This window comes from Triturus cristatus, chromosome 6, assembly GCF_964204655.1.
Source record: "Triturus cristatus chromosome 6, aTriCri1.1, whole genome shotgun sequence".
NCBI classification, from domain to species: domain Eukaryota; kingdom Metazoa; phylum Chordata; class Amphibia; order Caudata; family Salamandridae; genus Triturus; species Triturus cristatus.
Window position 1 is genome coordinate 120,301,029 of NC_140589.1, and position 13,803 is coordinate 120,314,831.

The following is a 13,803-nucleotide window of genomic DNA, read 5'->3' on the forward strand; positions in this document are numbered from 1 at the left end:
GCCGCGTGCCAGACACGCACCATGACACGCGTCGGTCCCGTCAAACGGGAGTCGGGCGCGCCAGAGTAGAGCGCTCGATTATAATCGCCACCGGGCAGAAGCGTCCTGTCCATCTCAAATGCCGGGTTCAAGGCGGGCCCGTAAAGGCCATGATTAATTGCAGCTAGTTGGGAGGCCCAGTAATACCGTTTGATGTCCGGGAGGGCGACCCCTCCATCGTACCACGGGAGCGTCAATTTAGCCAGAGCAATACGCGGCCTCCCGTCCCAGAACAGGCGCCGCTGGAGGCCCTCCACCTCGCGAAAGTAGCGTGCCGGGACCAAGTCCATGGTATTCTGGAGGGCGTAGAGGAAGCGCGGCAGGGACATCATTTTAAATAAGGCCGCTCGGCCGAGCGGCGAGAGCGGCAGACGCCGCCAGCGCACCACGTCCTCCCTCAGACGCTGGAGGGGGGGCAGCAAGTTCCGCTCATAGCGGGCCTCCGGGTCAAGAGTGATATATATACCCAGGTACCGGAAACCCTGGGAGGCAATCTGGATCGGACAGTCCCGTGGCAGGACCGGGGCCTCCCCGGAGAGCACATAGACACAGGATTTCGCCCAGTTGATGACCAGGCCTGAGTTGCGACCGAAGGAGCGCAAAACATCAACTAGGACGATCAGTGACTTGCGCGGGGAGGCGAGATACAAAAGGATATCGTCAGCATAGAGGGACACGCGGTCCTCATGCTCAGGGGTCCAGCGGAGACCACGGATAGAAGGGTGCCACCGCAGCCACTCCGCCAGGGGCTCCATGGCCAGGGCGAACAGGAGAGGCGACAGGGGACAACCCTGTCGCGTGCCCCGCCCCAGCGCGAATGGGGCAGATACTCGCCCATTCACCACCACCTGCGCCAACGGGCCCGAATATAGCAGTTTGACCCAGCTGACGAAACCCGGGCCGAACCCAAACTTCGCCAGCATCGCCCAAATATATGGCCATTCGAGCGTATCAAACGCCATGGTGGCGTCCAAGGACGCCAAGATGGCCGGCTCCCGCACAAACGGGACACGCGCGAGCACCCCGTGTAAGCGCCGCAGATTAAGCGCCGTGTTGCGGTGTGGTATAAAGCCCGATTGGTCTTGGTGGACCAAATCGCCCACCACGCCAACCAACCGGTTGGCCAACACCTTGGCGAGGATTTTGGGCTCCGCGTTCAGAAGCGAAATCGGCCTATAGGATGTGACCCGCTCACGGGGCTTCCCCTCCTTATGGATCACCACAATTGTAGCCAGACGCTGGTCCGGCGGGAGGGAGCCCTGCGAGTGGGCCGCAAGGAACATCGCGCGCAGGTGGGGCGCCAACACATCCGGGCGTAGCTTGTATAGCTCAATGGGAATACCATTGGGGCCCATGGCCTTGCCGGATGCAACCGAGCGAATAGCCGAGGCAATTTCGTCCGAGGTGGGCGGGGCATCCAGCGAATCCCTGTCCTCCACCGTAAGGGAGGGCAGTGCGATGTCCCGAAGCAAGGCATGGGAATCTTCCTCCGAGCAGGGAGAAACCGGGGAGTAGACTTCGCGGAAATAATCCGCGAAGCAGGAGACAATGGCTTCCGGCTCAGTGACGCACACACCATCCACGCTCTCAATCAAAGGCACCACGCGGCTCGCTCTTTCCCTCTTGTCCAACCACGCGATCAATTTGCCAGCCTTGTCACCCACATCATACAATCGCCCCTGCTGCTCTCTACTGAGGCCCCTGGCCGCCTCCGTGACGAGGGCCCGATAGGTCGCCTGCTTTAAGTGCAAAACATGCAACTTGGCGTCTGTTACCCCGCTCCCCAGGTCACCCTCCAGTTCTGCAATCTCGGCCTCAACCCGGGTCACCTCCTCCCGCTCGCGCCGCCGGGCATTGGAAATAAAGGAGAGGGCCTCCCCTCTAAGCACCACCTTGAAAGCCTCCCACAGGGAGATGGCGGACGGGACCGACCCCACATTCTCATCGAAATAGCGCTGTAAGGATTTGATCAAGTCTGCACGAATGGTGGGGTCGCGCAAATACCATGCATTGATCGGGGCCACCCTGCCATCCCCCCTCGGGAAGACATCGAAATGCAACAACAATGGGGAGTGGTCTGAGATACCCCGTGCCAAATGGCGCACCTCCCCCACCCTCCCTGCATGGGCCGCCGGGACAAGGATGTAATCAAGCCGCGAGAGGCTACCATGGGCCCCCGAGTGGAAGGTGTACTGTTGCAATACGGGATGCTTTAAGCGCCAGCAATCCACCAGGCCCAGCGTGTCTAAAAGGCCGGGCAGCCACGCCTGTGCTCGGGGGAGGTCCCTAGGGGGATGGCGATCCATAGACCCAGAGGCAACCGCGTTAAAGTCCCCTCCAACCACCAACAGGCCACCCGGAAGGTCCAGAAGGAGGCGCCCCAGGTCCGCAAATGTAGTGGCTTGTAACCCAGGCGGGACGTACACTGATATAAAGATAAACACTCTACCCTCCATTCGTCCCACCAGAACAGTGTAACGTCCCCTCTCATCATGGCGCACCTCATCAATTTCCAACGGGAGCGAGTTCTTGACCATAATACCCACCCCCCGCGAGCCCGAAGTGAAGCCGGAGTGGGCCGCCAAACGATATCCCCGCCGATTCATTGCATGAAAGGTGTTACCTATAAGGTGTGTCTCCTGCAGGAAGACAACATCTGGTGAAATACGTTTTAAATACTGTAGGACCACACCACGCTTAATCCTATCCCCCAGGCCGTTAACATTCCATGACAACACAATCAAATCCCTACCCCCCATCATACGTCAAAACAATCGGTCGCCCCCCACCGAGCATCTTAAAGACAACAAAACAGTTGCGGGTTTGCCTTGCGGTGTTAACAAACAACACACCCCCCCCACCCCCCGGTCCCAACAGAACTCCCCCCTCCCTGCACCCCTGCATGAGCCCAGACAGCCCCCCCAAAGTGCAGTGTGCCTGTCGCCCCATAGCTAGTACTAACTAGTCCCCCAGAGGAGGAGGGAAGCCCCCAGCAGACCCCACCCGACCTCCATGGGAGGGGAACATACGAAAGCAATATATGGTAAAGGAACAATATCCAGAGCAAGGCCTATACAGTCACCCCTCAATTCTGATCCGGCGGGCCCTCCCCGCCAGCCGCGCCCCCCCCACCCCGATCTCCAGGCAAAGTATCTAACCAGTCCCCAGCCGCCTCGGGCCGGTCGAAGAAGTGCGTACGGCCATCCACCTCCACCCTCAGCTTAGCCGGAAAGAGCATTGAGTACTTGAGGTTTAGGTCCCTTAGGCGACGTTTAATACCAAGAAAGCTCTGTCGCTGCTTCTGGACCGCCGGAGTAAAGTCTGGGTAGAAGTGTACATCCATGTTGTCCAGCCTGACCGGTCCCTGTTGCCTGGAGGTCTGGAGGATGGCGTCTCTGTCCCGGAAATTAAAAATCCGGGCAATAATAGGCCGCGGCGGGGCACCGGTCTTAGGGCGGCCCCCAGGGACCCGGTGGGCACGCTCCACCGCAAAAAGCTTACTCAGCCCCCGGGGCTGGAGATGGGTAAGGATCAATTCTTCCACGAAGAGATCTGCCGCCTCCGCCTCTCGGCCCTCCGGCACACCAATAATGCGAACATTGTTCCTCCGGGCCCGACCCTCGGAGTCCTCCAGTCGCCGGTCCATCAGGGCGCTCGCCTGGCCAAGCCGGCGCACCTCCTTCTGGAGGGCCACCACGTCCGTCGTGAGGCTCGTTGTGGTGTGGGCCAGGGAGTCAACTCGGTCGTTCGTTTTTGACAAGTCTGCCCTCACAAGGCCCACATCCACCAGGACCGAGTCAATTTTTTGCGCCAAGGTATCGAAACGCTGGTCCACTGAGGCCTTCATCTCTGCGATGGCGCCCAGGACGTCCCGGAGGGTCAGATCCACCGGTTGGGCAGGCGCCTCCGTCGGGCCCACCAGGGATGACCGCGATGTCTCCGGAGAACCCTTCTGGAGCGTATAGCGATCCATACTATTGGCCTGGTGCGCCGTGCCACGGCGGGTTGTCTTCATCTTCGCCCGGTCGCCATCTTGTTTGGTGGACATGCTGGCCCTTCCACCGTCGTGCCAAGATCTCCAAACGGGCAGCCACACCAAATCACGGGTGTCAGGGGGGGGGGCGGGGGGCGACCACCGGGCCGCGGGTCAACCCACCGCCGGCGGGTCAGCCGGGCACCTGGACAAGGCAACACCACCGCACCCCGCTCCGCAGCCCGACCCCGCCTGAGGCAAGGAGGGCGCAAAAGCGAAAGTGCGGGGTACGCGAGTCGCCCAGCCCCGCTCGCCGCTGTTATTCACTTCGTCCCCGGATCGCCCCACTACTCCAATCCGGGGGGCCGGCGAGGAGAAGGCCGCAACCTTCAATCGATGCTCCCACCGGTGTTCGGGGTCCGATTCGAGCCCAAAAAACGGGTGGCGCCTCAGCTCGGGTTCACCGACACAGTCCCCTCAACAAGGACAGGATATCGCCAGGATTAATTCAGGAGGTCGCGGAGGTCCTCGGGAGCCTCGCACCTACGCGGCCATCTTGGTTGCGCGCTAGGCTCCTCCTCAGGGACCATTTTCATTGGGGGAACACGCCTGGTAGGTGTAGCAGTGTGCGACCAATCTGGTTTAACTTTATATTCAGGCTCCCTTGAGCCGGTGGAGTCGACGGACTCATGGTTACGCACCTGCGCGCTACGAGAGGTACTAGACCTGATAACGATTGTAGCAGCTTACACAGCAACCCCACACATTTTCCTACTCCCTGCTGACGAGAGGCAACTACCTCGAAACACGTGTCCAGGGATGGCACACGCCACGCATACTTGCATTCACACTCGAGCATAGGTGTATCCGCCGACGCTGGCCTTCAGGGACCATTTTCATTGGGGGAACACGCCTGGTAGGTGTAGCAGTGTGCGACCAATCTGGTTTAACTTTATATTCAGGCTCCCTTGAGCCGGTGGAGTCGACGGACTCATGGTTACGCACCTGCGCGCTACGAGAGGTACTAGACCTGATAACGATTTTAGCAGCTTACACAGCAACCCCACACATTTTCCTACTCCCTGCTGACGAGAGGCAACTACCTCGAAACACGTGTCCAGGGATGGCACACGCCACGCATACTTGCATTCACACTCGAGCATAGGTGTATCCGCCGACGCTGGCCTTCAGGGACCATTTTCATTGGGGGAACACGACTGGTAGGTGTAGCAGTGTGCGACCAATCTGGTTTAACTTTATATTCAGGCTCCCTTGAGCCGGTGGAGTCGACGGACTCATGGTTACGCACCTGCGCGCTACGAGAGGTACTAGACCTGATAACGATTTTAGCAGCTTACACAGCAACCCCACACATTTTCCTACTCCCTGCTGACGAGAGGCAACTACCTCGAAACACGTGTCCAGGGATGGCACACGCCACGCATACTTGCATTCACACTCGAGCATAGGTGTATCCGCCGACGCTGGCCTTCAGGGACCATTTTCATTGGGGGAACACGCCTGGTAGGTGTAGCAGTGTGCGACCAATCTGGTTTAACTGTATATTCAGGCTCCCTTGAGCCGGTGGAGTCGACGGACTCATGGTTACGCACCTGCGCGCTACGAGAGGTACTAGACCTGATAACGATTTTAGCAGCTTACACAGCAACCCCACACATTTTCCTACTCCCTGCTGACGAGAGGCAACTACCTCGAAACACGTGTCCAGGGATGGCACACGCCACGCATACTTGCATTCACACTCGAGCATAGGTGTATCCGCCGACGCTGGCCTTCAGGGACCATTTTCATTGGGGGAACACGCCTGGTAGGTGTAGCAGTGTGCGACCAATCTGGTTTAACTTTATATTCAGGCTCCCTTGAGCCGGTGGAGTCGACGGACTCATGGTTACGCACCTGCGCGCTACGAGAGGTACTAGACCTGATAACGATTTTAGCAGCTTACACAGCAACCCCACACATTTTCCTACTCCCTGCTGACGAGAGGCAACTACCTCGAAACACGTGTCCAGGGATGGCACACGCCACGCATACTTGCATTCACACTCGAGCATAGGTGTATCCGCCGACGCTGGCCTTCAGGGACCATTTTCATTGGGGGAACACGACTGGTAGGTGTAGCAGTGTGCGACCAATCTGGTTTAACTTTATATTCAGGCTCCCTTGAGCCGGTGGAGTCGACGGACTCATGGTTACGCACCTGCGCGCTACGAGAGGTACTAGACCTGATAACGATTTTAGCAGCTTACACAGCAACCCCACACATTTTCCTACTCCCTGCTGACGAGAGGCAACTACCTCGAAACACGTGTCCAGGGATGGCACACGCCACGCATACTTGCATTCACACTCGAGCATAGGTGTATCCGCCGACGCTGGCCTTCAGGGACCATTTTCATTGGGGGAACACGACTGGTAGGTGTAGCAGTGTGCGACCAATCTGGTTTAACTTTATATTCAGGCTCCCTTGAGCCGGTGGAGTCGACGGACTCATGGTTACGCACCTGCGCGCTACGAGAGGTACTAGACCTGATAACGATTTTAGCAGCTTACACAGCAACCCCACACATTTTCCTACTCCCTGCTGACGAGAGGCAACTACCTCGAAACACGTGTCCAGGGATGGCACACGCCACGCATACTTGCATTCACACTCGAGCATAGGTGTATCCGCCGACGCTGACCTTCAGGGACCATTTTCATTGGGGGAACACGACTGGTAGGTGTAGCAGTGTGCGACCAATCTGGTTTAACTTTATATTCAGGCTCCCTTGAGCCGGTGGAGTCGACGGACTCATGGTTACGCACCTGCGCGCTACGAGAGGTACTAGACCTGATAACGATTTTAGCAGCTTACACAGCAACCCCACACATTTTCCTACTCCCTGCTGACGAGAGGCAACTACCTCGAAACACGTGTCCAGGGATGGCACACGCCACGCATACTTGCATTCACACTCGAGCATAGGTGTATCCGCCGACGCTGACCTTCAGGGACCATTTTCATTGGGGGAACACGACTGGTAGGTGTAGCAGTGTGCGACCAATCTGGTTTAACTTTATATTCAGGCTCCCTTGAGCCGGTGGAGTCGACGGACTCATGGTTACGCACCTGCGCGCTACGAGAGGTACTAGACCTGATAACGATTTTAGCAGCTTACACAGCAACCCCACACATTTTCCTACTCCCTGCTGACGAGAGGCAACTACCTCGAAACACGTGTCCAGGGATGGCACACGCCACGCATACTTGCATTCACACTCGAGCATAGGTGTATCCGCCGACGCTGGCCTTCAGGGACCATTTTCATTGGGGGAACACGCCTGGTAGGTGTAGCAGTGTGCGACCAATCTGGTTTAACTGTATATTCAGGCTCCCTTGAGCCGGTGGAGTCGACGGACTCATGGTTACGCACCTGCGCGCTACGAGAGGTACTAGACCTGATAACGATTTTAGCAGCTTACACAGCAACCCCACACATTTTCCTACTCCCTGCTGACGAGAGGCAACTACCTCGAAACACGTGTCCAGGGATGGCACACGCCACGCATACTTGCATTCACACTCGAGCATAGGTGTATCCGCCGACGCTGGCCTTCAGGGACCATTTTCATTGGGGGAACACGACTGGTAGGTGTAGCAGTGTGCGACCAATCTGGTTTAACTTTATATTCAGGCTCCCTTGAGCCGGTGGAGTCGACGGACTCATGGTTACGCACCTGCGCGCTACGAGAGGTACTAGACCTGATAACGATTTTAGCAGCTTACACAGCAACCCCACACATTTTCCTACTCCCTGCTGACGAGAGGCAACTACCTCGAAACACGTGTCCAGGGATGGCACACGCCACGCATACTTGCATTCACACTCGAGCATAGGTGTATCCGCCGACGCTGGCCTTCAGGGACCATTTTCATTGGGGGAACACGCCTGGTAGGTGTAGCAGTGTGCGACCAATCTGGTTTAACTTTATATTCAGGCTCCCTTGAGCCGGTGGAGTCGACGGACTCATGGTTACGCACCTGCGCGCTACGAGAGGTACTAGACCTGATAACGATTTTAGCAGCTTACACAGCAACCCCACACATTTTCCTACTCCCTGCTGACGAGAGGCAACTACCTCGAAACACGTGTCCAGGGATGGCACACGCCACGCATACTTGCATTCACACTCGAGCATAGGTGTATCCGCCGACGCTGGCCTTCAGGGACCATTTTCATTGGGGGAACACGCCTGGTAGGTGTAGCAGTGTGCGACCAATCTGGTTTAACTTTATATTCAGGCTCCCTTGAGCCGGTGGAGTCGACGGACTCATGGTTACGCACCTGCGCGCTACGAGAGGTACTAGACCTGATAACGATTTTAGCAGCTTACACAGCAACCCCACACATTTTCCTACTCCCTGCTGACGAGAGGCAACTACCTCGAAACACGTGTCCAGGGATGGCACACGCCACGCATACTTGCATTCACACTCGAGCATAGGTGTATCCGCCGACGCTGGCCTTCAGGGACCATTTTCATTGGGGGAACACGCCTGGTAGGTGTAGCAGTGTGCGACCAATCTGGTTTAACTTTATATTCAGGCTCCCTTGAGCCGGTGGAGTCGACGGACTCATGGTTACGCACCTGCGCGCTACGAGAGGTACTAGACCTGATAACGATTTTAGCAGCTTACACAGCAACCCCACACATTTTCCTACTCCCTGCTGACGAGAGGCAACTACCTCGAAACATGTGTCCAGGGATGGCACACGCCACGCATACTTGCATTCACACTCGAGCATAGGTGTATCCGCCGACGCTGGCCTTCAGGGACCATTTTCATTGGGGGAACACGCCTGGTAGGTGTAGCAGTGTGCGACCAATCTGGTTTAACTTTATATTCAGGCTCCCTTGAGCCGGTGGAGTCGACGGACTCATGGTTACGCACCTGCGCGCTACGAGAGGTACTAGACCTGATAACGATTTTAGCAGCTTACACAGCAACCCCACACATTTTCCTACTCCCTGCTGACGAGAGGCAACTACCTCGAAACACGTGTCCAGGGATGGCACACGCCACGCATACTTGCATTCACACTCGAGCATAGGTGTATCCGCCGACGCTGGCCTTCAGGGACCATTTTCATTGGGGGAACACGCCTGGTAGGTGTAGCAGTGTGCGACCAATCTGGTTTAACTTTATATTCAGGCTCCCTTGAGCCGGTGGAGTCGACGGACTCATGGTTACGCACCTGCGCGCTACGAGAGGTACTAGACCTGATAACGATTTTAGCAGCTTACAGAGCAACCCCACACATTTTCCTACTCCCTGCTGACGAGAGGCAACTACCTCGAAACACGTGTCCAGGGATGGCACACGCCACGCATACTTGCATTCACACTCGAGCATAGGTGTATCCGCCGACGCTGGCCTTCAGGGACCATTTTCATTGGGGGAACACGACTGGTAGGTGTAGCAGTGTGCGACCAATCTGGTTTAACTTTATATTCAGGCTCCCTTGAGCCGGTGGAGTCGACGGACTCATGGTTACGCACCTGCGCGCTACGAGAGGTACTAGACCTGATAACGATTTTAGCAGCTTACACAGCAACCCCACACATTTTCCTACTCCCTGCTGACGAGAGGCAACTACCTCGAAACACGTGTCCAGGGATGGCACACGCCACGCATACTTGCATTCACACTCGAGCATAGGTGTATCCGCCGACGCTGGCCTTCAGGGACCATTTTCATTGGGGGAACACGACTGGTAGGTGTAGCAGTGTGCGACCAATCTGGTTTAACTTTATATTCAGGCTCCCTTGAGCCGGTGGAGTCGACGGACTCATGGTTACGCACCTGCGCGCTACGAGAGGTACTAGACCTGATAACGATTTTAGCAGCTTACACAGCAACCCCACACATTTTCCTACTCCCTGCTGACGAGAGGCAACTACCTCGAAACACGTGTCCAGGGATGGCACACGCCACGCATACTTGCATTCACACTCGAGCATAGGTGTATCCGCCGACGCTGACCTTCAGGGACCATTTTCATTGGGGGAACACGACTGGTAGGTGTAGCAGTGTGCGACCAATCTGGTTTAACTTTATATTCAGGCTCCCTTGAGCCGGTGGAGTCGACGGACTCATGGTTACGCACCTGCGCGCTACGAGAGGTACTAGACCTGATAACGATTTTAGCAGCTTACACAGCAACCCCACACATTTTCCTACTCCCTGCTGACGAGAGGCAACTACCTCGAAACACGTGTCCAGGGATGGCACACGCCACGCATACTTGCATTCACACTCGAGCATAGGTGTATCCGCCGACGCTGACCTTCAGGGACCATTTTCATTGGGGGAACACGACTGGTAGGTGTAGCAGTGTGCGACCAATCTGGTTTAACTTTATATTCAGGCTCCCTTGAGCCGGTGGAGTCGACGGACTCATGGTTACGCACCTGCGCGCTACGAGAGGTACTAGACCTGATAACGATTTTAGCAGCTTACACAGCAACCCCACACATTTTCCTACTCCCTGCTGACGAGAGGCAACTACCTCGAAACACGTGTCCAGGGATGGCACACGCCACGCATACTTGCATTCACACTCGAGCATAGGTGTATCCGCCGACGCTGACCTTCAGGGACCATTTTCATTGGGGGAACACGACTGGTAGGTGTAGCAGTGTGCGACCAATCTGGTTTAACTTTATATTCAGGCTCCCTTGAGCCGGTGGAGTCGACGGACTCATGGTTACGCACCTGCGCGCTACGAGAGGTACTAGACCTGATAACGATTTTAGCAGCTTACACAGCAACCCCACACATTTTCCTACTCCCTGCTGACGAGAGGCAACTACCTCGAAACACGTGTCCAGGGATGGCACACGCCACGCATACTTGCATTCACACTCGAGCATAGGTGTATCCGCCGACGCTGGCCTTCAGGGACCATTTTCATTGGGGGAACACGACTGGTAGGTGTAGCAGTGTGCGACCAATCTGGTTTAACTTTATATTCAGGCTCCCTTGAGCCGGTGGAGTCGACGGACTCATGGTTACGCACCTGCGCGCTACGAGAGGTACTAGACCTGATAACGATTTTAGCAGCTTACACAGCAACCCCACACATTTTCCTACTCCCTGCTGACGAGAGGCAACTACCTCGAAACACGTGTCCAGGGATGGCACACGCCACGCATACTTGCATTCACACTCGAGCATAGGTGTATCCGCCGACGCTGGCCTTCAGGGACCATTTTCATTGGGGGAACACGCCTGGTAGGTGTAGCAGTGTGCGACCAATCTGGTTTAACTTTATATTCAGGCTCCCTTGAGCCGGTGGAGTCGACGGACTCATGGTTACGCACCTGCGCGCTACGAGAGGTACTAGACCTGATAACGATTTTAGCAGCTTACACAGCAACCCCACACATTTTCCTACTCCCTGCTGACGAGAGGCAACTACCTCGAAACACGTGTCCAGGGATGGCACACGCCACGCATACTTGCATTCACACTCGAGCATAGGTGTATCCGCCGACGCTGGCCTTCAGGGACCATTTTCATTGGGGGAACACGCCTGGTAGGTGTAGCAGTGTGCGACCAATCTGGTTTAACTTTATATTCAGGCTCCCTTGAGCCGGTGGAGTCGACGGACTCATGGTTACGCACCTGCGCGCTACGAGAGGTACTAGACCTGATAACGATTTTAGCAGCTTACACAGCAACCCCACACATTTTCCTACTCCCTGCTGACGAGAGGCAACTACCTCGAAACACGTGTCCAGGGATGGCACACGCCACGCATACTTGCATTCACACTCGAGCATAGGTGTATCCGCCGACGCTGGCCTTCAGGGACCATTTTCATTGGGGGAACACGCCTGGTAGGTGTAGCAGTGTGCGACCAATCTGGTTTAACTTTATATTCAGGCTCCCTTGAGCCGGTGGAGTCGACGGACTCATGGTTACGCACCTGCGCGCTACGAGAGGTACTAGACCTGATAACGATTTTAGCAGCTTACACAGCAACCCCACACATTTTCCTACTCCCTGCTGACGAGAGGCAACTACCTCGAAACACGTGTCCAGGGATGGCACACGCCACGCATACTTGCATTCACACTCGAGCATAGGTGTATCCGCCGACGCTGACCTTCAGGGACCATTTTCATTGGGGGAACACGACTGGTAGGTGTAGCAGTGTGCGACCAATCTGGTTTAACTTTATATTCAGGCTCCCTTGAGCCGGTGGAGTCGACGGACTCATGGTTACGCACCTGCGCGCTACGAGAGGTACTAGACCTGATAACGATTTTAGCAGCTTACACAGCAACCCCACACATTTTCCTACTCCCTGCTGACGAGAGGCAACTACCTCGAAACACGTGTCCAGGGATGGCACACGCCACGCATACTTGCATTCACACTCGAGCATAGGTGTATCCGCCGACGCTGGCCTTCAGGGACCATTTTCATTGGGGGAACACGCCTGGTAGGTGTAGCAGTGTGCGACCAATCTGGTTTAACTTTATATTCAGGCTCCCTTGAGCCGGTGGAGTCGACGGACTCATGGTTACGCACCTGCGCGCTACGAGAGGTACTAGACCTGATAACGATTTTAGCAGCTTACACAGCAACCCCACACATTTTCCTACTCCCTGCTGACGAGAGGCAACTACCTCGAAACACGTGTCCAGGGATGGCACACGCCACGCATACTTGCATTCACACTCGAGCATAGGTGTATCCGCCGACGCTGGCCTTCAGGGACCATTTTCATTGGGGGAACACGCCTGGTAGGTGTAGCAGTGTGCGACCAATCTGGTTTAACTTTATATTCAGGCTCCCTTGAGCCGGTGGAGTCGACGGACTCATGGTTACGCACCTGCGCGCTACGAGAGGTACTAGACCTGATAACGATTTTAGCAGCTTACACAGCAACCCCACACATTTTCCTACTCCCTGCTGACGAGAGGCAACTACCTCGAAACACGTGTCCAGGGATGGCACACGCCACGCATACTTGCATTCACACTCGAGCATAGGTGTATCCGCCGACGCTGGCCTTCAGGGACCATTTTCATTGGGGGAACACGCCTGGTAGGTGTAGCAGTGTGCGACCAATCTGGTTTAACTTTATATTCAGGCTCCCTTGAGCCGGTGGAGTCGACGGACTCATGGTTACGCACCTGCGCGCTACGAGAGGTACTAGACCTGATAACGATTTTAGCAGCTTACACAGCAACCCCACACATTTTCCTACTCCCTGCTGACGAGAGGCAACTACCTCGAAACACGTGTCCAGGGATGGCACACGCCACGCATACTTGCATTCACACTCGAGCATAGGTGTATCCGCCGACGCTGGCCTTCAGGGACCATTTTCATTGGGGGAACACGCCTGGTAGGTGTAGCAGTGTGCGACCAATCTGGTTTAACTTTATATTCAGGCTCCCTTGAGCCGGTGGAGTCGACGGACTCATGGTTACGCACCTGCGCGCTACGAGAGGTACTAGACCTGATAACGATTTTAGCAGCTTACACAGCAACCCCACACATTTTCCTACTCCCTGCTGACGAGAGGCAACTACCTCGAAACACGTGTCCAGGGATGGCACACGCCACGCATACTTGCATTCACACTCGAGCATAGGTGTATCCGCCGACGCTGGTATCCGCCGACGCTGGCCTTCAGGGACCATTTTCATTGGGGGAACACGACTGGTAGGTGTAGCAGTGTGCGACCAATCTGGTTTAACTTTATATT